The sequence below is a fragment of the Narcine bancroftii genome, chromosome 3 (genome assembly GCF_036971445.1).
Source record: "Narcine bancroftii isolate sNarBan1 chromosome 3, sNarBan1.hap1, whole genome shotgun sequence".
In the NCBI taxonomy this organism is placed as follows: domain Eukaryota; kingdom Metazoa; phylum Chordata; class Chondrichthyes; order Torpediniformes; family Narcinidae; genus Narcine; species Narcine bancroftii.
In genome coordinates this window covers 171,220,307-171,248,129 of record NC_091471.1, presented here as the reverse complement: position 1 = coordinate 171,248,129, position 27,823 = coordinate 171,220,307, and the positions used below count along the sequence as shown (strand labels likewise).

At 42.3% G+C, this 27,823-nt stretch overlaps 1 protein-coding gene across 14 annotated transcripts in view; it reads left to right on the top strand.

Moving 5' to 3' along the window:
* The window catches only part of psd3l (pleckstrin and Sec7 domain containing 3, like), a 538,648-nt gene that overhangs the window by 312,739 nt on the left and 198,086 nt on the right, over positions 1-27,823 (top strand). The window contains exon 1 of one of the 14 annotated variants that reach the window (XM_069925830.1): positions 13,480-13,649. The exons of 12 other annotated variants lie outside the window; for them this stretch is intronic. The gene's annotated coding sequence lies outside the window, so the exon portion shown is untranslated. Of the gene's footprint in view, positions 1-13,479; positions 13,650-13,702; positions 13,905-27,823 lie in introns of those variants that run through there. One more of the 14 variants, XM_069925832.1, reaches the window with a different exon arrangement.

Below are 27,823 nucleotides of genomic sequence, written 5' to 3'. Positions count from 1 at the left end.
TCTGACATAGACTCCTCATCAATTTTATTTAACTCTATATTCGCCCAAATAGAAGGTTTATTTAAATTGAACATTGCATTAATAAATTTCAATTGTGCAGCTTTATAATAATTCTGAAAATGTGGAAGTTGTAAACCACCTAATTCAAATTTTCAAGTTAATTTTACCAAAAATACCCTATTCATCAAATTCGTTGTTTGTGGCAAACATTCATGTAAACAACCTTACAAAAATAAATAAAAATAGTGCACAAAAAGTCAAATTAAGGCAGTATTATTAATCATTCAAGAATCTGATGGCAATGGGAAAGAAGCTATCCTTGAGCCACTGAGTTCTCATCTTTTGGCTCCTGTACCTTTTTCCTGATGGTAGCAGAGTGAAAAGGAGATGGCCTGGGAGGTGGGGATCTGAGGATAGAGGCTGATTTTTTAAGACAATGCCTTTTGAAAGAGCCCTCGATGGAGTGAAGTCCATGATGTTGCAGGCCAAGTTAACAACCCTCTGGAGTTTTTTCTTGACCTGAGCTTTGGCACCTCCATACCAAACAGTGATGCAATAAGCCTGAATGCTCTCCACAGTATACCTGTAGAAGTTTTCAAGTGTCTTCAGTGACATGCCGAATCTCCTCAAAGCACCTCATAAAATATAGCTGCTGAGCCTTCTTCATGATGGCATTAACATGGAGGCTCTAGGACAGATATTTGGAGTTGTTGACACCCAGGAATTTGAAGTTCTTGACCCTCTGGACTACTGGGCCATCAATGAGGACTGGTTCATGATCTCCTTCTGAAGTCCACAATCATTTCTTTGGTTTTGCTAACATTGAGTGCAGGGTTGTTGGTGTGACACTACTCAACGAGGTGATCTATCTCACTCCTGTATGTTTCCACATTGCCATTTGTGATTCCGCCGACATTTGCCATTGGAAAATTTGTAGATAGCATTGGAATTGTACCTGGCCCCACAGTAATGGCTGTATAGTGAGTAGATCAGTGAGGTAAACACGCATCCTTGAGGTGCATCTGTGTTGATAGTCAGTGAGGAGGAGGTATTGTTTTCAATTCATACTGTGTCTTCCGATCAAGGATCTAGTTGCAGAGTGGGGTTCAGGGGCCCAGGGTATGGAGCTTGGTGACCAGTGCTGAGGAAATAATGGTGTTGAAGGCAGAGCTGTAGTCAATAAAGAGCAGCCATATGTATGAGTTGCTGTTTTCGAGGTGACCCAGAGCTGAGTGGAGAGCCAGTAATATTACGTCTGCTGTGGAGCGATTGTGATGATAGAGGAATTGCAGAAGATCTAGTCCTTTGTTTAGGTACGTGTTCAATTCTGGCTATTTCATCACAGAAGATGTTAGTGGGTGATGGTCGTTGAGGCAACTCATTTCCTCTTTCTGGGCTCTGGGATGATTTATGCCCTTTTGACGCAGGAGGGAACCTCTGACTGCAGCAATGAGAGATTTCTTAATTATTACATTTCTCTATTTTCTCAAATCACAGTAGGAGGATATTCAGTTCTTTGTTTTTGCTAGATACCAGAGCATTTCCATCAATCCCACTTATTTACCTGTAACTCCTTGCCCCTTTGAATCTCCTGTCACCCATCTGCACAAGGGAAAACACACATTAGAAAGTTAATTTAGAAACCAGCACATATCTTGAAGATGTAGAAGGAAACTAGAATGTCTGGGGGAAAAGATGCATGTTCATATGAAGAGTTCCAGCAGCTGAGGTCAGAATCAAACTTGGGTCACTCAAGCTGCTCAGGAGCACCCACTGAGCAGACCAAGGAGAGAGCCCTCTTTTCCCCATTGGCTTGAATCTTCCTTTGTGCTGTGGATTCAGCTCAGGGCCCAGTGGCACTTATTCGGCTATCACTAGTGGGTGGTTGTATAACATTCCAGAGAGGGGTGAGTGTACAGGAAAGAGCTCTGATGAAAGAAGGAACACTCTCTGTGATATCTGGAACTTTCTTGAAGTTGGCATTAAGATGCACAAATGAGGCAGATTTAGTTTTAGTTTAATTTTATTGTCATTGAACAGTTTAGTTTTGTGCCCCATCCAGGCTTTGCATTAAAGCCCTCACTCTCTGCCGCTATTTTGGATTTAAAATCCAATTCTGCCCAATAGATTTGGGGTAGAGTGGGGTAACATTAATATGCCAGGAAATGGGTCAGAACTATTTTAAAGCCATAGGCCTCATCAAATAAGCTGTGGCCAAAACTGGCAAGGAGAATACTAGTGAGCGGCTTGTGGGATCCCAATATACAGGCCAAGTGATAAGATCGGGGCCCACCTTCTGGCCCCAGAAAAGAGGAAGAATTAGATTTATTTATTATTGACATGTACCCTGAGTTACTGTGGAAAAGCCTTCTAGAGCTTGCCATGCAAAGGCAAGCAAAGAGTCACCGCAGTCCAGTGCCAATCTTGCTAAAAAATAGGAGAAAAAAAATTAAAAATGAGAAAGTAAGTCCTTTTAGAGACAGTGAGTGGTCCAGAATCTCACCCCCCTGCCCTCCATTCCATCCTGGCCCCAGTTCCCTGAAGCTGACAGGAGCTTAGCCTTAAGCTGCTAGGCTCGAGGTGGAACTCACCTTATCCAGTTGTCCTCACTCTGCCAATTTCAGCCACCTATGCCCCCCTCCCCCCCACTCTCTGTAACACTCCAGAAGGACTGACTGAACTGCACTGGCAGAACAGTTACTTCAGCTTGGTGCTTGCCTAGTCTGTGGCTCTCTATCACTACAGACCTCTGAGATCTGCTCCTCCTAATTCGCCCACCTTCAACCTGTGAGACCCACCTTCCTTGAGCAGAAAGGGAAGTGGTGTGGCCTTGCTGCTCAACCCAGAGTTAAAATTGACTGATCTGAAAATGATCTGATGTGCAGGAGAATAGAAAGAAGATCTGAACCCATCTCTGGGGGTATGTCGCACGTTATCAAGTTCAAGTTTGTTATCATCTGACTGTACATATACAACCAGATGAAACAGTGTTTCTCCAGACCATGGTGCACACATATACACATGCAAGCTGGAAACATTCACACATAGAGTTCACGGGAGCACCATATTGCTGCTGCAGCGGGGTCATTGCGTCCTCGTACTTTTCATAGTCCCGTATTATTTGGTAAGCTTGGTGGCCCACTGATGAAAAGAGCAGATCATATGTCTACATCTGTGGGGATCTTGTGGCATCTCATGTAGGCCTTCAAACAGTGCAGTCACATATCAAACTTGACAGAGGCCTCTGAATCCCTGGGGTCAGTCTCCAGCTTCTCCACTCAGATCACCTTGTCCAAGGCAAATATTCTGAATATTAAATTGTGGCACGATCAATAACCACAAGCAGACCCAAAGTGAGTGATTAAAGGCTTTAATATCTAGAAATGTCTCTACATGCTGCTGGCCCAGATCCAAGGCTAGTATGGAGGGAGGAGATGAGGCCTATCAGCCTTTATTGGGAATCTATGGGGAGGAGTTACAGGGTCAGAGGCGGACCAGCTTGGACAGTCTAGTGAGGTCACACCTGCACTACTGTGCTCTACCACTACCCTTAATTGTGCTTCCAGCCTATCCTGGGAGGTTTTAACTGACTGCACCCAGCCTTTTCATGAAAATTAATAAAGTTGCAGATCTGAAATGAATGCAGAAAACAAAGTGACCCTGGCTTGAAATAGTTCCCTTTCCACAGAAACTGCCTGTCTGACTGATTTTTTGCAGCATGTTTGTTTCTCTGTCAGACATGGGTTAAGGCAAAATTCAGTCCCTGAACATAAAGGAGATATTATTACTCCATCTTACCGATGGTAAACCTGAATCTGAACGTTTTTGGGGCAACCATACGAATCCCTTGCAACAACTGACATTAATTAACTTGATACACAACAGAATTTTTAAGAAGACAAGACATTATGAGGTGGGCACTTCACAACATATTTGTTGCATTGCAAGCATTTGATTATTGCTGCAGTCCAAGATTTTGATTTTGTTTTGGAGTGGATGACTGTTTAATACATTTTGTATGATTTGTGTCCTTTTAAACCTCTGGGTGTTGAGAGATGTCTATATGATCAGTTATTTGAGGTTGTTAGATTGTAGGCTAGCAGGCATAGTTTAAAATCTCATGCTTTATTAGCAAAACATTTCAGAAGGCTGGGTCATTGCTCAGTCACACGGGGCCTGAATTTAGAAGTGCATGGTGGTAAAGGATTTCTCTTCTCTATGGCCTGCTTTGTTTATGGTTGCTTCTTGTGGCCAAGAATCTTCTTTGTAGCTGAAAATGATTTGTATCGGTAAGTCTCAACCCTTGACTCTGCATGACAATTGTTTCCTGACAATGCTCTTTAATAGTCTCCAAGAGTAAGCTGCTTCATGTGTGTGGGCTATGCTTTACTAAGTTGTCATTTATTTAAGCATCACAGACAGCTAAGAGTTATATTTACAATTTGCATGTTAACTCTGCTCTGATTAAGCTGGTGAATGAGTCCTGAGTGCCACTCGTAAACCTGATAATTCCAGGCCCCCCTACGGTGTTGTAAGTGTCTTACTGAAAGTGAGGGGTGCATGTGTGAAAATCAGGGTGTGTTTGTGAAAGTAATCTGTCTTCTCATTGCAGTGACACCATTTTGCACACTGGAACTTTTAGGATGCTGCTGATGTCTGTGAGAAACTCTTTGCAAGGCCTTTCATTAAAGTAAATTCCAGTTCACCATTTGATAGCCAAATAATTGAAATTGTCCGCATTTTTCATCAATGACGTTAACTGTACTTAACCTGCTCCCTAAAGTTAATGTATAGAAAACATGCAATGGGTAATGGTCTCTTCAAAGAAAGTAAGTAACATGCTATCTAAAAAAAATACTTGGGTTGGTTAGCCAGTGTTGCTGCATTTGTCTATCCTATCTGTTGCTTTTCCAATGTGGGCAAGTCCCATTTCTGTGCAGAATCTCATCAAGATTGATGCAAAAACCAGGCAAAATATGTTCAAAGGTCTACAACAGGGCAACATCTGCTGACCTCAGATTCTAGGCCAGAAAGGCTCAGAGACAAGTGCTGTCCCAGGGTCACTGCCATTGGACCATCTTTGTGAGGAGTGCCCTGAGTGAACAGAGATGCTTTGTCACCCAAATATGAATGGGCTTTATGCAGATCTGAACTAAAAAAAGATTGAACATTGATTGAACCCCAGGTTATTGTGAGTGCAACGCAAAAGCATTTTTTATTTATTCTTTTATTTTTAATTTTAGAGATATAGCCCTGCTGCCCAAATACATCTTTCCTTTTTTTTCTTTGGCTTGGTTTCGCGGACGAAGATTTATGGAGGGGTATGTCCATGTCTGCAGCAGGCTCGTTGGTGACTGACAAGTCCGATGCGGGACAGGCAGGCACGGTTGCAGCGGTTGCAAGGGAAAATTGGTTGGTTGGGGTTGGGTGTTGGGTTTTTCCTCCTTTGTCTTTTGTCAGTGAGGTGGGCTCTGCGGTCTTCTTCAAAGGAGGTTGCTGCCTGCCGAACTGTGAGGTGCTAAGATGCACGGTTGAAGGCGAGATCAGCCCACTGGCGGTGGTCAATGTGGTAGGCACCAAGAGATTTCTTTAAGCAGTCCTTGTACCTCTTCTTTGGTGCACCTTTGTCTCGGTGGCCAGTGGAGAGCTCGCCATATAACACGATCTTGGGAAGGCGATGGTCCTCCATTCTGGAGACGTGACCCACCCAGAGCAGTTGGGTCTTCAGCAGCGTGGATTCGATGCTTGCGGACTCTGCCAGCTCGAGTACTTCAATGTTGGTGATGAAGTCATTCCAATTAATGTTGAGGATGGAGCGGAGTCAGCGCTGATGGAAGCATTCTAGGAGCCATAGGTGATGCCGGTAGAGGACCCATGATTCGGAGCCGAACAGGAGCGTGGGTATGACAACGGCTCTGTACACGCTGATCTTTGTGCGTTTCTTCAGGTGGTTGTTTTTCCAGACTCTTTTGTGTAGTCTTCCAAAAGTGCTATTTGCCTTGGCGAGTCTGTTGTCTATCTCTTTGTCGATCCTTGCATCAGATGAAATGTTGCAGCCGAGGTAGGTAAACTGGTTGACCGTTTTGAGTTCTGTGTGCCCGATGGAGATGTGGGGGGGGGGTGGCTGGTAGTCATGGTGGGGAGCTGGCTGATGGAGGACCTCAGTTTTCTTCAGGCTGACTTCCAGGCCAAACATTTTGGCAGTTTCCACAAAACAGGACGTCATGCGCTGGAGAGCTGGCTCTGAATGGGCAACTAAAGTGGCATCGTCTGCAAAGAGTAGTTCACGGACAAGTTGCTCTTGTGTCTTGGTGTGAGCTTGCAGGCGCCTCAGATTGAAGAGACTGCCATCCGTGCGGTTCCGGATATAAACAGCATCTTCATTGTTGAGGTCTTTCATGGCTTGTTTCATCATCAATTAACCAACAAACCCCCACACATTTTTGGAGGATGGGATTAAACCGGAGCATCCGGAGGAAACACACGCAGTCACGAGAACAAATTTCCACAATGTTGCCTGGACTAAAGGATTTGTTCCTGCTGGCCATCAACAGTTACACTAATCCAATTTTACTCTGCATTTCCATTATCTTCCACCAGATTCTCTTACCTATACACAGTGGGCAGTTAACCAGCCACCCTGCCCATCTATGCAATGTGGGAGGAAACCAGAGCACTCAAAGGAAGCCTGCAGGGAGTATGTGCAGACTCCATACAGATATCACTGGAGGTCAAGATCAATCCTAGATGTATAAAGAAAAGCTAGAGGGACTCAGTGGGTCAGACAGAATCAGAAATGCTCAGTAAATGTTTCAGGATGGAATCCTCTATTTAAACTGAACGTGGATCGCTGGAACTGTGAGTCTGATAAAAATCCAAATAGCTCCCTACGTTACTTTAGGGAAGAAAATTTGCCTCCTTTTTATCTCATGTAGGTGACTCACAACCCCTGCTCTGCTCTGTGATATAGTTAAGCAAGCCAGTTTGCACTAAATGCTTGCCTCACCAATTTATATTCCAGGTAACTTATAACATCTCCTCAGCATTGATGATGGCGATGTCATAAAGACCTGATGGCATCATGGAGCAACCAAAATGCTCATCCTGTTCCATTCATGTTCTAGTCTTCCCCAGTCAATCAGCAGGGGCCTTTATGCTGGTGAAATACAATTGTCCTTTTGTGAGCTGATGCATTCAATGAGCTATTTTATTTTTAAACCATGCTCTCGTGTGTTTTTAACCACAATCCTACATCAAATCCTCGAGCCTCAAGTGCAGATGCTGAAACTTTGAGCAAAGCACCATCAGCTGGAGGAACTCAGTGGGAGAGAAAAAATGGTCAGTGTTTCAAGTCAGGACCCTTCTTCAAGACTGAAGCATCACAAATCTGCTGAGTTCCTCCTGCACAAGGTTTTGGCACCACATTAATCATGTCACTCTGCTCCACACACAAAAGAAATCCTGGCAGATTGCAATAAAATATCCACACTTCGATGTTAAATAGTAAAAGAATATTGTTAAAAATAATCAAACAAATGGAAAAAATTATTTTCATGATCTGCTTTGGAAAAATAATGATGCCTCAACTCAAGTGTGGAATTGTCTTTGATATGCTTGTGTTACAAGTACTTCTTCAACTTTTTCACTGAGCATTGAATTGGCTAGCACATAAATCTCAGCATGTAACTCTCCCGATAGAAAACATGGTCAATGACTTTCCTAAAACAGTGGCTAGGATGGCATTTGGGAGTCCGTCAATGTGGCATCCTAATAATGTCAGAGTTAAACTGAATTTGTGATCTGAATGTGGAGTAAGCAGGTTTTCTCATTTGAAATTGCATTGTGATGAGTGCAGTATGTAAAACATAGAACCATTCATCGCAGAACAGGCCCTTCAGCTGATGTGCCTGCACCCAACATGATCCCCAACTTAAATTAAAAGTCTCCAACTTGCAAATAATCCTTATCCCTCTATTTATATATCTATCTAGAAGCCTCTTCAACACTATGATGTATTTGTTTAGCATTTGATGTTCTCATCCTGGGGAAAAGACTCTGACTGTCTACCCTACCTATGCCGGTCACAATTTTACGAACCTCTATAAGGTTTTCCCTCAGCTTCTGATGCTCCAGAGAAAGTGAGTCCAACCTCTCCCCATAACTCATATTCTCTAATCCAGGCAGCATCCTACTAGGTCTTTTCTGTACCCTTTCCAAAGCCTCCACATCATTCCTGCAATGAGGTGAACAGAATTGCACACAATGCTTGAGGTGGGGCCTAACTAGTCAAGTCAAGTTTATTGTCGTCTAATTGCACAAGTACATTCTGTTGAAACAGCGTTCTCTGGTTCTTGGTGAAAAACACATGGACACACAACCAGTCATAACACACGAACAGACAGACAATACATATGCAGAACAAATATTCAGATATACAATTTAAAAAAATTACATTTTGTGAATATGAGAGACTCCGATGATTAGTGTGAGCAGTTTCTTTGGTCATTCAGCATTCTCACTGGTCCATGGGAAGAAGCTGTTCCTCAACTTGGGAGGTGCTGGCTTTGATACTCCTGTATCTCTTCCCTGATGGGAGCAGCTGAAAGATGTGTGTGGGATGGAATGATTATGTGCACCCTCTTCAGACAATGATCCCAGCAGAAATGTTCAGTGGAAGGGAGGGTGACCCCAGTGATCCTCTCGACCACTCTTTTGGCATTGTAGATTGACCTCCATTTCATTTCTCTGCAGCAACAAACCACACTGTGATGCAGCTGGCCAAGACACTCTCATATAGAGCTGATGTAGAAGGTTAACGTAATGGTATCTGGTACCCTTGCCCGCTTTGGTCTTCTCGGGAAGTGTAATTGCTGTGGCACCTTCCTGACAAGTGAGGAGATGTAGGTCCATTAAAGTTTTATATAGCTGCAACATGACTCCCTTACTATTATACTTAGTTCTACCCAATGAAAGCAAGCATCCACCTTCTTTATCACTATGAATATTTGAGTGGCCATTGTAAAGGATTTAAGAATTGTGCCCTTTTGTTTGCCCTCCCAAAGTGCAGCACTTTATACTTGTCCAGATTAAACTTCATTTTTCATTTCTCCGCCCATAACTGTAACTCAACCTGTTCTTCTTTGATAGATCTCTGGGCTGCCAAAAGGCCAGCAATTTTTACATCACCTGAAAACATACGAACAAACAGTACATTCTATCACAGTCACATGTTCTCTGCAGAAGCCATGAATGAGAATTCTATCTCACTCAGATGCAGCTACCTGTACCATTGCATAACTGGCCAGTTCTTCCCAGTTGTGTGCTCTGACATCCCCTTGTTTACAGCATGGGTTGTGACAAGAAAACTCCCCCGTATAATTGGTTCTGAATGCTGTGATTCCCCTTCACCCTCTATTCCCCTCTGCTTTGTCGGTCTGTTTCAATTTCTGCCTTTCCTTCCCTCTTTTTCCTTTCTCCTTCATGTTAGCTGTTGTCTGCTACCCCTGATTAAGTAGTTCAGAGGATAATTTGGTTTTTTTTTAGTCTCTAGGTTTTCCAAACTTTTTTTGTAACTTTTTTCATCCATTTTCCACATTACCCTTCCTTATCCACACTGAGTACATGAAAAAGGAATGAACACTCGTGTTCCTGTTTCCCACTGGTTTCATGTGCCTGGTCTGATATCATACTGGCAGGAAGAATTTTGAAGTCAAATGAGCTGCAGGATTAGCTTTATGGGCAGGGTGGCAACACATTGCTCCAATAAACGATATCAAATGCATTGCCTGAGTCATCTTTGTCATCTTCCGGTAATTGAGTCCTCAAGTTACACAAGCATGCAATGTCTTGCCCATTGTGATTCTCTCTGCTTTATTACAGGATTGTGGTGTAATTACATATCCTCAGCGAATCAACCAGAGTGCTTTGGACCTTCACACTGAAGGTCAGAGTCAGAGCTTTGATCAAAGCATCTCAATGGCTTTGTACATTGCGCTTCCTCCTGGGGATGATTTTATAAAATCTATTTTACATATAAATGCTTCCCACAGTGAAAGATGACATGACCTCCCACCCACCTTACTTCATTCAATCTTATCCATTCCTTATGGCTTCTGTATGCTCATTTGGCTCAGGCAAGGCATCCCAGCAAATTTTCTCTACCGCGCCACATTTTACCATCTTTGGTCTGGGGTCTGCTCTGTACTGAGTGCAATGAATGAGTACAGGTTTACAGCCAGTGCAGGGTTAGAATGAAACACTCTGTTGTTGACAGAGAGATAACAGCATTATGGATGGCTTCTTAGCAGCAAGTAGCACTCACTGACGCTAGTGCAGAACTAATCAGTTAATGTGGGGGGATGCCCTTTATTTCATAGACTCAACTCTGAAGACAGTGGGTTTAATTGCATTAACTCTTAAACGAACCTCACTTTCCCTTTGAAGAATATAAGTGCTGATAAATAAAGCAAAAATAAATACTGACTGAAACTTTTAGACTTTGAGATAAACAATTTGAACATAAAACAAAACAGTATAGGAACAGGTTCTTCAGCCCACCATGTCTGCCAATCTAAACTAATCCTATCTGACTGTATCACTCTATTCCTTGCTGCTCATATGTCTGTGTATATGCCTCACAAATATTGCTCAATCTGCTTCCACCATCATCCCTTACAGTGCAGTCTACTGTGACAGAGTATATAGATATGTTTTTGGGAGATACATTGGGAAAGGTTTGTTAGAGTAGGTTACATACAAACACTTTAAAACAGATCTTATTTGAAATACTGGAGCTCTGCCCAATGCTAGACATATCAGGGTCTCAGAGCTTTTGCAAGAGCTTTGAAGAGTGCTCAAGAAACTTCACTAATGGATTGTTGTTTACAAAAGGCAACAGATGAAAGTGCTTGTTGGAGCCGTGTATTGTCTGGAGGAGAGCTTGCTGTTGTAAGAGGGTCATGTGCTTTTGCAAGCAGAGAGAGTAAAACAGGCTTTTCTCTGTGTGTGTGTGAAAGACAGAGATCACTTGTACAGTATTACAGCCAGCAGACAGCAACAGGGACTGGAAACGGACAAGCTGGCAAGCTTATGGAAAGCCCCCTTTTGGAAGACAGCCTGGTCAAAGCCCATGTGGTTCATGTAAGAGGAGAGGACTGGCTGTCTAATGTTTCACTTGGAATAAGTGAAACAGAAAGGAACTCTGTGGTGACTTGAAAGAAAGGTTATCATAAGGAGAACACTGAAGGGGCAGGTTTTATCAGCAAGACACTGAAGTGGCTGATTAAAAAGGAATCAGTTATGGATGTCATCGTACAATAAATCTCTCTCTGAAAACTGACAAGAACCTTCCTGAGCAGTAACCATTTACCTTTCAAGCACCAAAGCCTGGTGAACTTTATAAGTGTTAAATTCTACGCACAGTAGAAGAATTGCCTGCAACCAGTGAACTTGGAGGAATGAGAAATGAGTTTGGACTGTGAATCAAAGAACATTTCTGAACATTACACACAAGTCCACTTAGAATTAGAAGGGGGTTAAATTAGGTTAGTTAAGTCAATAGAGATAAGTTAAAGTTTGATTCTATTTTCATGTTTAAAGATAATTAAAAACAACTTTTGTTTAAGTAACCATTTGTCTTAGTGAATATCTATTGCTGCTGGGTTTATGGGTCCTCTGGGTTTGTAACATTACCACCCTCTGTATTTAAAAAAAATGCCTCACAAATCTCTTTTAAACTTTTCCCTTCTCATCTAAAACCTATGCCCTCTAGGACTTGACATTTCTACCTTGGGCAAAAAGAATTGCTACCATATCTTTCATCATTTTATTCATGCTTATTAAGTTACAACTCTTCCTTCAACACTCCAGAGAAAACTATCTGCTCGTCCAACCTCTCCTGATGGGTAGTACAGTCCAATGCAGATAACATCCTGGTGAACATCTTTTGCACCCTCTTCAAAGCTTCCAAATCCTTCCTATTGCCAGAACAACACATAGTTGTTATGGTTCCTTCTCTGAGTATCCAAGAGTGTTAAAAAAGAGACATCCATTTAAGCAGTTTGAAAATCTTACGACATCAGGTAATGTTAAACATAGAAATCTATAGGCCCTTTGGCCCACAGTGTTGTGCCAACATAATAACCCACCACCTAGAATTTTTCTCCCATTTTTCTCAGTTCCATGTACCTATCGATCTCTGAAAAGATCCTGTGGTACCTGCCTCCACCACCATTTTCAGCAGTGCATTCTATGCACCCACCATATTCTGTGTGAAGAACCTACCTCTTACATCCCAACTGTACTTACCCCCAAGCACCTTAAAACTTGTCTCCTGGTGTAAGTCATTTCAGGGTGTCGTCCTAATTTATACAAATTGAAAAAGTCCTGACCCAAAAAATAAAAATTTTTTTGAGGTAGCTGAGGTGTGGAGATAAACAATTCTCCCCTATTCTAGAGAATATCACAAAATGAAGGCATCACAGTTGGCATAGAGTTAGTGTGGCTATTACAGATCGCCAATGACCCAGGTTTGAATCCGGCACTGTCTGTAAGGAATTTGTACAATTTTCCACATGTCTGCATGGGTTTCCTCCCACCCTCCAAAATGTATGGGTTTGTAGGTTAATTGGTATATTTATACGACAGAGCCTCGTTGGTCAGAATGGCCTGTTCGGTGCTGTATCACTAAATTAAAGCATCAGAATCAGAGGGAGCTTGCTGTTCGTTGGTTCTTACTGTGCCTATATTTTTTTCTCTCTGTGGTCTCGACACATAAGGGGCCGTGTAGGAGTTTCTGGCCTGTTGGGGGATGCCACATAAATGCAAATCTGCTTTTCTTTGCCTTTTGTTCTTTTCTAGGCGTTATATATGTTAACAGTTCTTACAAATCAAATCATCTGATGGGAATAGAATTAGTTTGTTTAATTCATTGAACTGCATATTTTCCTAACACGTTAATTGAAATCATAGCCCTGGGCTAACTATATGCTTTCAATATGTGTATCAGAAGAAAATTACATGCTTTAATTAGACAGTGTATTTTGAGCAGCTCAGCATTTCAGAGTGGTCCAGAACAAATACTGACATGGAATTAATTACAGAAAGATCCCTACAGATCAGGATGGACACGCGTGGCCTCTTTCCATGCGGTATGACCGTATAATGTGTAGATGAGGTGGTTGTTCTGAACTTGAAGGACCCTTTTGAGGTGGTCTGTTATACCACAGTATGCTCAGTGCTTGTCAAAAAGTTAGTATCCCAAACAAGATGATGTCATCGCACTATCATTGACATGCTGCAACTTAGTGCCCAGTTTAACTTAACCCCCAACCTGGAGAAAGCACCTGGTTTGATACCGTTGAATCGAGACGGGCGGTGACTGGGTCATGAAGGGTTAATGTTTACACTATTCCAATGAGATTTCAGGCAGGAGCTCTTCGATCAGCTGCTCAAGCCTGACTGAAACCGCGGACTGGCAGTCAGCGGCGATGGGAAACCAGCTGTGCGAGCATCCCTGCTCAAACGTGGCAGCTGCGCAGCGCGGGAGCTGCTGTCTGTCACTCTGAACTGTTGCAATATGTGGCCAGCCATGCCTCGGACAGGAAAGGAGAGGACTTGACGCTGCTGTGGGGCTCGCCCAGTAGCAACGGGTAGGATGCCTCTTAAAGCCGCTGTCACCTTTGGCAACAATGAGCTTTCCCCTGCCGACAGGAGGAATACGAATGGATGGCTGAACGGTGGGAGGGGAGAGTCCCTGTGGTTCTGAAGTCCCACACATGGGTCATGGAAGGCCCGCAGCTCCACTGGATTGTGGGAACCACCTCAGGCTGCAAGCTGCACTCTTTTTGTAAAGGAATGAAGGGGCTACTTCAGTGATCCTTTTGGACAGTGACTCCCGACTCACGGTAACGTTTCTGCTCCACCATGTAACGAGGGGGGGACAAAGTTACGGCTCGCAGCTTCTAAGTGCACCCTTTAAAAAAAATACCAAGAGATTGGAACCAACCGGCTCCTTTAATTTAGTGCTCAGCTCAGGAAAGTTTGAAGGAATGCATGGGAGCACGCCGTGGGGATCCGAGCGGGGCTTTTTCCCCCTTATCTCCTGTGGAATTCGGGCACCGGGCGTAACGAGCAGAGGTGGGGATGTTTGTGGTGCAGGGTCCGACACTGTCTGGAAACACACAAGTGGGAGTGAGTGGGACATTTCCAGGGTCTCTTCGTGTGTGTGTGGGGAGAGCCCGTGTTGGGAATGTGACGCGACGTGCATTGGAGTTCAGGAAAGTATTCACCCCGTGAGCTGTGCGGGGGGAGAGGACTGGGGCTGGTTCCGCCAGGTTTCTCCGGGTTTGTTGTAACGTGCCGGGAGTTCGGTGCGGTGACACCCGGCCCCCGATGCACAGGTCTGTCTGTCACTCGAGTGGGAATAAAAGCGCGTCTCCGTTTTATTTTTACTCCTCTCGCCTTCCTGCTGTCGAAGCCTGGAAATGCCTTTCCCAACCACTAGTAAAACCCTGGGTTTTTTTCTGTCCTTTTAACGCTTTTGTCTCTCGGTTCTCTGCAGTCTGGAAATTCTGCGAGGAAGCCCCGGCTCAGCTCCACTGGGGCCGGAGTCTGCGGGAGAGGTTCGCTCCCAGGCGCACATCCATGGGCTACGGGTGTGGTCCAGGAGAAGGAAACGTGCCCCTGCCGACGAGAGTCCAAAACAAATGTGCCCAAGCGTGCACACATTATCCCAGTACATTTAGGAACTGGCTGTTGTATTTCCAAGAGTCAGCACGTTTCAAATTCCTGCAGATGGTTGGTCTCAAACCGCTCCTGATGTTTGGGATAAAGGCACTTTTTTTCCCCCTTGATTTGCCCCTATGCTCCACGGTTTAAAATTTGTAATCAAATAATTCACGTGATTGAAGGCTCATTTCAGATTTTATTCAGGTTATTTGTGTACATATTGGTTTGACCTTGTAAAAATTAGAGCACCTTGTATAGAGTAGAGGCCAGGCCTCTACTACAGCCGCCTTCAGCTTTTTCTTGTTTTATGGGCTTGTCCACTCAAGTTTTTTCTTCAGCACGTGGAAGGCTCAATTGGATTTGGATCAGGTGACTGACTTGGCCATTCAAAAATTTTCCAGTTTTTAGCTTTGAAAAAAGCTCCTTTGTTGTTGCTGCAGTATGTTTGGGATCTTTTGTAAAATGAATTTGGAGGCATTTGCTTGAACTTGCACAAATAAGATGTTTAGATACACCTCAGAAATCATTTTTCTACTGTCATCAGTGGTTACATCATCAATGAAGTGACAGTACCTGTGGCAGCCACACGTGCCCAGACCCCCACCACCAAGTCTCACAGATGAGGTATGCTTTGAATCTTGGGCAGTTCCTTTATGTCTCCACACTTTGCTCTTGCCATCACTTTGATACATTTTAATTTTGGTCTTGTCTGTCCACAAGACCTTTTTCCAGAATTCTGCAGGCTGCTTTAAATGCTTCTTGGCAAACTAATCTAGCCATCCTGTTTCTGTGGTTTGCATCTGGCAGTGTAGCCTCTGCATTTCTATTCATGAAGTTTTCTGTGAATAGTAGTCATTGACGTATCCACACCTGCCTCCTGAAAAATGTTTCTGATTTGTTGGGCAGACATTTGGGGATTTTTCTTCATTATGATGAGAATCTTTCTGTCGTTAGCAGTGGCAGTCTTCCTTGCCTTCCAGTCCCTTTGCAATTACTGAGGTCACCAGTTCTCTCTTTTTAATGATGTTCCAAACGGTTGATTTTTGTAATCCTAAGGTTTGGGTGATGTGTCTTACTGTTCTATTCTTGTTTTCACCCTCATAATGGCTTCTTTGACTTTCATTGGCGCATCTCTGGTCCTTGTGTTGAAAGATGCCAGCTACAGACTCCAAAGGTGATCAAACTCTTTGAAGCAAGCCTTGCTCTCTTATACCTGCACCAATGAAGCAAGTGAACATACCTTAATCATAATCATTATGTTGCTGTGAAATGGGGAATAATGTGTAAAAAGTGCTTTAATTTCTACATGGTCAAACCCAAATGTATACAAATAACCTTGAATAAAATCTGGAATGTACACTTTAATCACATGAATAGTTTGATTGCAGATCAAGGAAAGTCGTTTTTTGTCCCAAACTTTATGGAGGGCACCGTATATCCCTCTGAGATACTTAACACCTCTGACTTTGCACCAGTCCCTCAGTTGTGGTCGCTCCACATTGGTGGCATCCTTTCTACTGCCAAGCCTTTGGCTCTGGAATTTCCTCCCAAAAACTCTCACTCATTTAAACTGCCGAAACTTTGACTTGGATCAAACAGTCCTGATGATGACTATTGTCATTTTTTTTGTTTGTTTTTGAACACCCTGGTGAAGCGCAATGGGAGAGATTATTGCTGTAGTAAGTCGACGATATAGATTAAAGTTGTTACTTGGTTGGCTCTTACAGTCACAGTAGGAGTGTCAGCTGGAGAATGGCCTTGGTTTTCTCTCCCTTTCCCAGCTCTGATTAAAGTGCAGTAAGTAGCATGAAGCTGATATAGCAGAGGTTACACCTGTGACCTTGGTTGACTGATTACAAAGGGGAATTGATCCCATGAGGCTATTTGTCAAAATCATCAACAGCAAATGAGAGAACAAGTTGGTGTGGTGTGTTTAGTAACCTTGGTCTGATCACTGGGCTGCTAAGGTAACCATATAACAATCCAACCATATAACAATTACAGCACAGAAACAGGCCAGTACTTACATGTTTGTTCTTCTGCTGGTCAAAAATCATACAAAAAAAAATGCAGAAGGACCAACTCATTGAAAGAACGATACAAGAGTCCAACTCCCCAGCTCTAATTCCTCTAGTCAGCAAATTATATCCTCAAGTATATAATTAAAATTTGAAATTCTCTACTGAGCTAAACTCCCCTGTTCTTCAGGCTGTACTTTCCAGATTACCACAACTTCTTAAAAATAATCTCCTCTGCTTTTACCAATTACCTTTGTCATATGTTCAATATTACCACTGCTAATGGAAACTACTTCACATTTATTCTATAAACTTCTTTTGTAATTTTGATTATCCTTGTTTAATTTCTTCTTGACCTTCCGGACATTATGGAGTGGCACAGTTTGCGTTGCAGTTAGCACAATGCCATTAATAGTGTCAGTGATCGGGACTTGGGTTTGAATCCTGTGCTGGCTGTAAGGAGTTTGTACATTTTCTGCATGGGCTTTCCCCAAGGGCTCTGGTTTCCTCCCACCATTCGAAACATACTGGGGGTGTAGGTTTATGGAGTGTAAATTGGGCGGCACAGACCCATGGTCCGAAATGGGCTGTTACGGTGCTGTACGTCTAAGTTCAAATGATCTTAACTTCCAAAGTCACCCTTTGCAGGTACCATTTTAGTTGATCTCTTCCTCAACTTGTAAAATGATCAGTCATCCTCCTGAAGTTATGGCACCAATAACTGAACACAGAGATTCAACTGAAATCAGTGATTTATGAAGTTTCACTTTAACAACCTTGCTTTCACATTTCTGCTATTTTATGAGTTAATCCAAGATCTGATACATTTGCTGAAACCTGTCCTGCCACTTTAATTCAGTACATTCTAGGATCTTTCTACTCCCTCACCCTTTGCAAATTGTTTAATTTACAGAATTTCTTACTGGTTCACACTGCATTGCCACAGTCCATTAAACTTCCCTTTTAACTAATCTCTTTATCCTTGTGACATCCCTAAATATAATTTGATACCTTACAGAATTTTATATTGAAAGTGAAAACAATTTAAGTTGACTCTAAGGAAGTAATGAATTATTTTGTTTTTTAGTTTGTAAGGCACCCATGGCACCATTTGGCATCATCCTAGAGTTTATCAATGCTGCAAGGCAGAAATGGAACATGTTCCTTTCACTCTTCCATCATTCCCCACACCCATTTGGCTCCTCTACAATTCTCTTTCAGAGAGAGTTTTTGAAATTAAATAAGGTCTTTTGAAACTTGGGTGCATGTCAATGTGGTTTGAAGCTAATGATGTCTATTTATGTTCAAAAATGGGAATTGAGTTGTTCTCATAATGGTTACCTAATCAAAGGAAAGTTTTAATAAAAGTGGAAAGGGTGCAAAAAAAGATTCACATGAATGTTACTGGGATTAGTGATCTTAAAATATGAGGATAGACTGGGGCCTTTCTCCCTGGAGTATAGGAGGCTGCTAGGGCAACTAGATAGAGTTGGGGGGCATAAAAAAGGCAAATAGTCATAATTTTGTTTCTGAAGTTGGGGAGTCTAAAACTTGAGGGCTGCCAGAGGAAGTGATAGAGTTGGGTACAGTTGTTATTTAAAAAGATGTTTGGGTATGTGGATTGGAAAGGTTCAGAGGGATATCAGCTGAACATCAACATATGGGTCTAGCATAGTCAGCGTGGACAAGTTGGGCCAAAACCCTGTTTCTATGCTGTAAAACTGACCCCACGACAAATTAAAATGGGATGAGCAAGTTGTAATGTTAACTGGGCAAAGAGGAACTAGTAAATACACCAAAGTGCTGGAAAAACTCAGCAGGTCCTGTAGTGTCCACAGTAGGCAAAAACGAGCAAAATGCAGGCAGGCAGACATCTGAATAAAAAGTTAGGGGGAGGAGCAGAGGCCAACAACCGAGAGCCCGTATGTAGGTCGACATGGATAAAGAAGGAAGGAGAGAAAAGTTGAGAATTGTTAGGGGAAGGGAGGTGGTGGCTTTGTGAATGTAGAGCTGGAGGATGGAGACATGGGGTTAGGAAAAAGAGAGAGCCCAAGGGATGGGGTGCTGGAGGATGGAGACATGGGGATCGAACAAGATGAGGAGTTGGGAAGGTTGTGTTTATTTTTCCCCAAAGGAGAGATGGAATCAGGTTTAATGTATCATCAGGAAGAGGTCTCTGACTGTGTAACACCTCCTTGACGTTGAACTGATGTCACCTTAAATTATTTCTGGGATCGGACTGAATCCATAACTGCTTGTTTCTAAACTACAGCAGCTACAGGGACAGGGGGAGGGGGTTGGGGGGGGGGTGTGTGTGTGGAAGGGGAACCAGCCAGTTATTGCATCTTGCAATTCAGTGGCTACAAAACATGTTGGGTTCTCTTATTACACAAATTTCCTTGAAGCTGTTTGGCTGCTTTTGAGATGATATCTAGGGTGTCAACAGGAAGTTAACCATTTCCATGATAATGATGAGCTTTCTAATATTCTTATAGGGGCTTGCCCAGGTTATAGGTGACCAAGGAAAATAGTCAGGGTTCTGGTGGAGCTGAAAATGGAAACCTTTCCCATTGTTAACATGTTAGCTCCCCACCCTCTGATTCCCAGGTTAATACACAAGTCACAATCCGCTAACTAGACACAGATCCAGGAATAAACAGACCTCTGCTTATGGTAGTATGTGGGTGGAAAGAAAAAGTTTGAAAACCACTGTTTTAATCATAGTAATTGACTCGTTATGTGCACAGTTTCATAAATCCAAAGGAAATGGGCAAATGACAATTTTTCTCAAGCAAAATATTTCTGTAACAATTGGGTCTAGAGTAGTGATTCTCAACCTTCCCTTCCCACTCACTTACCACCTTAAGCAATCCCTTATTAATCACAGAGCACTGATGGCATAGGGATTACTTAAAGTGGTATGTGAGTGACAATAGACAATAGACAATAGGAGCTGGAGTAGGCCATTTGGCCCGTCGGGCCAGCACCGCCATTTTAGATCATGGCTGATCATTACCATCAGTACCCCTTTCCAGCCTTATCCCCATAACCCTTAACTCCGTTACCCACAAGAGTCTTATCTAACTCTCTTTTGAACATAGTCAGTGAATCCGCCACTACCACCCTCTGTGGCAGAGCATTCCACAGATTCACACTTCTCTGGGTAAAAAAATGCTTTCTCATCTCCGTCCTAAAGGGCCTACCCTGTATTCTTAAACTATGCCCTCTAGTCCTCGTCTCCCCCATCATTGGGAACAAGTAATCAGACTTCACCTTGTCTATCCCCCTGATGATTTTGTATACCTCAATCATGTCCCCCCTCATCCTTCTAAACTCCAATGGATACAAGTCCAGTTTTTCTAGCCTTGCTGCATATGACAACCCTGCCATCCCTGGAACTAACCTTGTAAATCTGCGCTGCACACCCTCTATAGCTAGTATGTCCTTCCTCAAGTTTGGAGACCAGAACTGGACGCAATACTCCAGGTGGGGTCTCACCAGGGCCCTGTATAACTGCAGAAGGGCGTCTCTGTTCCTATACTCCAATCCCCTCTTTATGAAAGCCAACATTCCATTTGCCTTCTTCACAGCTTTCTGAACCTGCATGCTAGCCTTCAGTGACCGGTGAACAAGTACACCCAGATCCATTTGCACTTCCCCACTCCCTAGCTTGTCTCCATTTAAATAATACTCAGCTTTCCTATTACTTCCCCCAAAATGAATAATCTCACATTTGTTCACATTGAAATTCATCTTCCATTTAGCCGCCCACTCCTCCAGCCTGTCCAAGTCCCTCTGCATTTTCCTTGCATCCTCCTCACACCCCACACCGCCACCCAGTTTAGTGTCATCTGCAAATTTGCTCATGTTATTTATAATCCCCTCATCCAAATCATTAACATAAATTACAAACAACTGAGGACCCAACACCGATCCCTGAGGCACTCCACTCGTCACATCCTGCCATTCTGAAAAAGACCCATTTACTCCAACCCTTTGTTTCCTATCTCTTAACCAATTTCCTATCCATGTCAGCACCTTACCTCCAATACCATGCTCCCTGATCTTGCCCACTAGACTCCCGTGCGGTACCTTATCAAAGGCCTTCTGGAAGTCCAAATACACCACATCCACTGGCTCTCCCGAGTCCACCTTCTTTGTCACATCCTCAAAAAATTCCAGAAGGTTAGTCAAGCATGACTAAGTGGGAAGAATAAGGTTGAGAACCACTGGTTTAGAGGGATTTGGGCAAAATGCAGGTAAACGGGGGAAGATCAGACAGGTAACTCTGTGGGCATGGACATGTTGGGATGGAAGATCTGTTTCTGTGGCCTTTCTGATTTCCTGCTGCATCTGCCTGATGAAATCCCTTAGTTCTAAATGTCTTGCTATTTCATCCTTAATGACAGCTTCAAGCATTTTCCCGACTATAGATGTTAAGCTAACTGGGCGATAGTTACTCGTCTTCTGCCTCCATCCCCTTTTAAAAAAAAAAAAGTGGTATGATATTTGCTGTCTTCCAATCTACCAGGACCTGCCCAGAATCCAGAGAATTTTAGTAAATGACTACCAACGCATCAACTATAACTTCTGCCATTTCCTTCAGTACCCTGGGATGCATCTCATCAGGACCAGGGGATTTGGCCACCTTCAGTCCCATTAGTTTGCTCATCACTATCTCTTTTGTAACAATTATTTTATCGAGACCCTCACCTTCCTTCTCATCCCTATCACCACTCTTTGGCATGCTGGACATGTCTTCTGCTGTGAAGTCTGACACAAAATATCTGTTCAGTGCCTCAGCAGTTCAATTCCTCATTACTCAATATCAATTTCCCTTTCTCATCTTCCAAGGGAACTATGTTGACTCTCGTCACGCTCTTCCGTTTTATATATTTATACTATTTTTTGCTTTCTGTTTTTATATTTTTTGTTAATTTACTTTCATAATCCTTCCCTTTCCTTATTTCCCATTTAGTTGACTTTGTTGCCTTTTAAAGATTTCCCAATCCTTCTCTTTCCCACCTCTCTTGGCGACTTTGTACACATGAACTTTTAATTTTATACTTTGCTTTATTTCCTTAGTTAACCAAGGCTGGCTCTTCCCTCTCTTACTGCCCTTATTTTTAAATGGGAATATATTTTTGTTGAGCGCTGTGAAAAATCTCTTTGAAAGTCTTCTACTATTCCTCAACTCTTCTGCCAACTAGCCTGTGCTCCCAGTCCACGCTGACCAATTCCTCCCTCATCCTGTTGTAGTCTCTCCTGTCCAAGCATAATACACTAGTTTAAGATCCATCTTTTTCACCCTTCATACTATGATTGCTTTTTCCAAGAGGGTCTCTAACTACTAGATTGTTAATTTTACCTATCTCTTTGCACGATACTAGATCCAAAATAGCATTCTCTCTTGTTGGGTCCTTAACGTGCTGCTCAAGAAAGCTATCATGGATACATTCTATGAAGTCGCCCTCCAGGCTACCTCGACCAACATAATTTTCCCAATCTATGTGAAAGTTTTTTGAAGTTTATTTAAAATCAACACATATATAACAATTAGTAAAATCATGAATCACATTGTTATAAAACTGAGATACATGTTGATTTATATAGAAAAAAAGAAAATGCGTGGAAGTTAATGTCCTCCATGACAACTGCCATTCCGTTCTTGCATGCCTCATTTATCTCTGTTAATTTGCCTGCGCCACTGTGATATTGTTATTTGGTGGGTGATAGACAGCTCCCACCAGTGATTTTACCCCCCCCCCCCGCCTTTAATATTCTTAATCTCTACCCAGATGGACTCAACATTCTGCTCCTTAGATCTTGTATCATCTCTCACTATTGCCCTGATCTCATCCTTAATTAAGAGCACCAACCACCTCCTTTTACTTCCTATCTTTTCGTATTACCTGATACCCTTGAATACTTAATTTGGTGTCAAGAGTTCAATTACTCCACCCTTGTGTAGCCATTGTATTGATGTAGCTTGTCCAATTAAGTTTCTGGTCAGTGTTGATTTCCACCCCCTCCACATCCCAGAATGATGATGGAGGATTCAGTAATGATATGCCATAAAAATAGCAAGTTAGCCCATCTTCTGAGAGTTGATTATTGCATGGCATTTTTGTGCTATGAATACTTGGGCCTTAAGAAGCTTCTGCAATCAAGAATGATCAACTTCCCTTCCTTTAAGGATGATTAGGGATTGAATGTCATTTAATTAGAACACCCTGAAACATTCACCTTAAAATTTGGATTTTGTTTTTACATTGACCTAATTATGTTTTATGTCTGTTGTTCTCATTGCTGTAAATATACAGTTTTAAAAATGTAGGTATTGTACCTAACTAACTGGTCAAGTGCATTTCTTTGTGCAAAATAGAATAACTAAGTCACTGGGGTGACAAAGATTATTTGTAAACCTTTAATAGTAAAATTATGGATTTGGTGGGTCAGCTTTGAACGTGTAAGTATTATTGTCATTCCTAATTGTAAATTATAAAAAGATGATTAATTCACCTAAGTATTTTAGCAATCAAATATGCACAATGAATCTCTTGTAATAAATCAATGTTTAAAAAGCTGGTAAATTTATGCTATCAGATGAAGACACTTGCATCCCACTAAATTGGCCATTCAGTGTCCCAGGATAGGAATGAGGGTTTGCCTTTTCACACTTGACCACTCCTAACTGGGACAGTGAATGCTTTCCTACCTGCATGGAGCCAAAACTGGGGTTAGGACTGTTCTACCTTCAACTGGTGACAGCATGACACATCGAGTGATGGTGGACTTGCCCTAAATCCTAATCAATGTATTATGGTTGAATAAAATTAATCAAGCCTAATTTTAACATAATTAAGCTTTATGTTCAGCACAGTATGAGCCCTTCAGCCCCTGTTGTGGTTGTGCTGACCTATATAAAACTTTATAAGGGACTGTGGGAAAATGCCAACCATAAATAGCAATAGGCAAAAAATTTTGAACAGGGTGGGGAAATTAGTAGCGCTATAGCGCTCCATTTGTACAGAGTGGGAATATTTGTAGTGCTACAGCACACAATTTGTATGGTGTGGGAAAGTTGTAGCACTATTGCATACAATTTATAAATACCATGGGAGGAAAGCGATGCAGACTTGCCCTACCAGAATTCCATGTGGCAGAGAAAGGGTTGTATGCCCAGCTGCAGCAATGGAACATTTATGGAGGGCTTTCTCTGCCACAAGACATTCTGGGAAGTGAGGTCCGCCATTGGTCTTTATTCTTTGGAGCATAGAAGGTTGAGAGGGGATTTGATAGAGGTATTTAAGATTATGAAAGGGATAGACAGAGTGGATGTGGATAGACTATTTCCGTTGAGAGTAGGAGAGATTGAAACAAGAGGACATGAGTTAAGAGTTAAGGGGCAGAGGTTTAGAGGTAACATGAGGGGGAACTTCTTTACTCAGAGAGTGGTAGCGGTGTGGAATGAGCTTCCGGGAGAAATAGTGGCGGCAGAGTCAATTTTATTATTTAAGAAAAAGCTGGACAAGTATATGGATGAGAAGAAGGTGGAGGGTTATGGTCATTGTGTAGGTAGGTGGGACTAGAGAGGAGTGTTTGGTTCAGTGCGGACTAGAAGGGCCTAATGACCTGTTTCCGTGCTGTAATTGTTATGTTTATATGTTATTGCTACCAACTTTCCCACACTATTTAAAAATTGTTTACTATTCTAATTTTCTCTCTCTCTCTCTCTCTCTCTCTCTCTCTCTCTCTCTCTCTGAGAAAGCCTGTTTTTTTTCTCTCTGCTTGCCAAACCACAAGACCCTCAGAACTGTTCCAGGCAATCTGCGGCTCTGACAAGATCTTTCATCTGTTGCCTTTTTGCAAACAACGATGCATTAGTGAAGTCTCTTGGGCACTCTCCAAAGCTCTTGCAAAGGTTGTGGGGCCAATATGTCTAGGATTAGTAGAGCTCCAGTAATTCAAATAAGCTGTTTTAAATTGTTTGTATGTGTCCTACTCTAACAAACCTTTCCCAATTTATCTCCCAAAAACATCCATATGCTCTGTCACACTTTTCCCACTTTAAAGGAATTTTAACTCTTAGTTTAGTTATAACAGAATTTTAACTCGTCTTTAAAATCGCTAGAGATGACAATGCCCAATATATAACATTTTATTATAAAGTAACCCAATGTTGAGAGTAAATTTTTCTATACATGATCAATTTTAACATCTTGACAAACAATCTGCTATCACAATATTTGTACCTCTGATATGATTAATTTGCTGATTATATTCTTGTAATATTAAACTCAAGTTTAACAATCTTCTGTTTTTATTCAAAAACACCAGAGGATTGTGGTCAGTAAATATCACAATTGGTTCATGAGAGGTACCGAGATGTACATCAAAATTCTACAGAGCAAATATGATAGACGAAAGTTTTTTTTTCAATAGTGGAATAGTTCCTTTGATGAACATTGAATATTTTTGAAAAGTAGGCAACTGGATGGTCAATTTCATTATGTTTTTGTAATAAAACTGCACCTGTTTCCCCCTCAGTGGTGTCCACTGCTAAATAAAATGGTCTGTCAAAATCAGGAGATTTTAACACAGGGCAATGGCATAACATCTTTAAATTTTCGAAAGCTGTCTGACAAACTTTAGTCCACATAAATTTCTCCTCTTTCTTCAAAAGGTTGGTTAAAGGAAGCGCAACATTTCCTATCATATCCTGCCAATCCTAAAAATCTTCTCACTGCTTTCATGCCATTGGGAATAGGAAACTCAGAAACTGCATTCACCTTAGCTTGAATAGGTGCAACTTTGTCATGACCAACTACATGGCTCAAGTATGTTACAGTGGCCTTTGCAAATTAAATTTTTGCTAAATTAACAGTTAAGTTTGCTTTGGATAATCTTGCAAAGAATTTGTCCAATTCCTTTTGTCCAATTCCTTTTGTCCAATTCCTTTTGTCCAATTCCATGTGTCACTTTTTGGGACCAAGTCATCAATATAAGCATCTGTATGTGTTAACCCCTGGATTGCCAAATTAATCATCCTTTGGAATGCTGCAGGGGCATTTTTCATGCCAAAATGTAAAACATATAAACTGGATGAAGTTACAAAAGCTGAATTATTCTTTTCTCATTTAAAGACACACTCAGTAACCCTTCAACAAATCCAACTTAGTAAGATATTTAGCTTTGCCAATTTTATCAATACAGTCATCTATTCTCTGAATAGGATAAGCATCTATTTTAGTTACTGAATTAACCTTCCTATAATCCACGCAGAACCTAACAGTTCCATCTGGTTTCAGTACCAGATTATAAGGAGAACTCCAATAACAAGTACCCATGGTTTCTTTAAGGTTACCCTCACATTTGGTTTCCATAATCGTATGATCCATTACTTCCTCAACCCAGTGAGCAAATTGTTAGAACCGAGGCTTGATAAGTCCTCAGGGTCTGATGGGCTGCATCCCAGGTTGCTTAGAGAGGTTGCTCTGGAAATTGTGGAAGTACTTTTCGACCTTTTCTAAAGTTCTTTAGATTGAGGCGAAGTGCCTGCAGACTGGAGAGTGGCTGATGTTGTACCACTTTTTAAGAAGGGAAGGAGAGCGAATACTGGAAATTATAGATCGGTCAGCCTGATGTCGGTCATGGGGAAGATAAGAATACAGGGAGGCCATTTAAGACAGAAATGAGGATAATTCTTTTTTTACCCAGAGAGTTGTGGATCTGTGGAATGCATTGCCACACAAGGTAGTGGGGGTGGATTCACTGGATAGATACAAGAGAGAGTTGGATAAGGCTCTTGTGGGCAGGGGAGTTGAGGGTTATGGGGATAAAGCTGGGATTGGTTATTGAAAGAGAAAGATCAGCCATGATCCGATAAATGGAGGTGCTGGCTCAATGGGCCAATTGGGCTACTCCAGCACCTATTATCTAACAATTTACACCTCTGATACAGATTGTTCTCCACTACCCTTATCCTCATGATGAGGTTTCATCTTGTCTATATACTCTGTAACACCTCTTGTTCCCCAACCCCTTCCTTCTGCATTTAGAGAGCTATTCTCTTCCCCATCACTTCTCAATTTTTCTCTCTTGCCTGCCCATCCACCCCATCCATTATTTACAAAGTCTTGCTTGTGGGTCTGTGTTCCTCCTCTGCCCCTCCCCCACCATTTTATTCAGGTACCTGACTGCTTTTTGATCGTATCTTGGCAAAGATATCAGACCCAAAACATTGGTTAAATATTTTTGCTCCTTAAAGAATGCTCTGTGACCTGCTGAGTTTGTCCAGCACTTTTGTGTATTGAACAAACATCACAACTTATGCTGATGTTCTTGTTCAACTTCAGTTCTGGCATCTGGTATTATCTGTGTGAAGTGTTCCATTCACCCTGGGTTTTCTCCTGGTGCTCCATTTTCCTTCCGCCTTCCAAAGGTGTGAAGGTTGCTGGTTTAGTTGCAACAGTAATTGGCTGAGTGAGTAGTTGAGTGGTAGAATCTGGGAGGCATTGATGGGGATGTGGAAGAATAAAATTACTTTTGTCTAAGTGATTGTCTACAAAATTATGAGGGATGTAGATGATGTGGACAGACAGCATCTTTTTCCAAGGGTGAGAGGAACAAACACCAGAGAACATCTGTACAATGTGAGGGGTGGAAAGCTTAGGGGAGAAGTGAGTGGTGTGTGTTATTTCACTGAGAGTAGTGGGTGCATGGAAAGCATTGCCGGGGTGGAGATGGGGACTAGTACAATAGAGAACGCTTCCACCAGCGTTGTCTCCGCTCCATCCTCAACATTCATTGGAGCGACTTCATCCCTAACATCGAAGTACTCGAGATGGCAGAGGCCGACAGCATCGAGTCCACGCTGCTGAAGATCCAGCTGTGCTGGGTGGGTCACGTCTCCAGAATGGAGGACCATCGCCTTCCCAAGATCGTGTTATATGGCGAGCTCTCCACTGGCCACCGTGACAGAGGTGCACCAAAGAAGAGGTACAAGGACTGCCTAAAGAAATCTCTTGGTGCCTGCCACATTGACCACCGCCAGTGGGCTGATATCGCCTCAAACC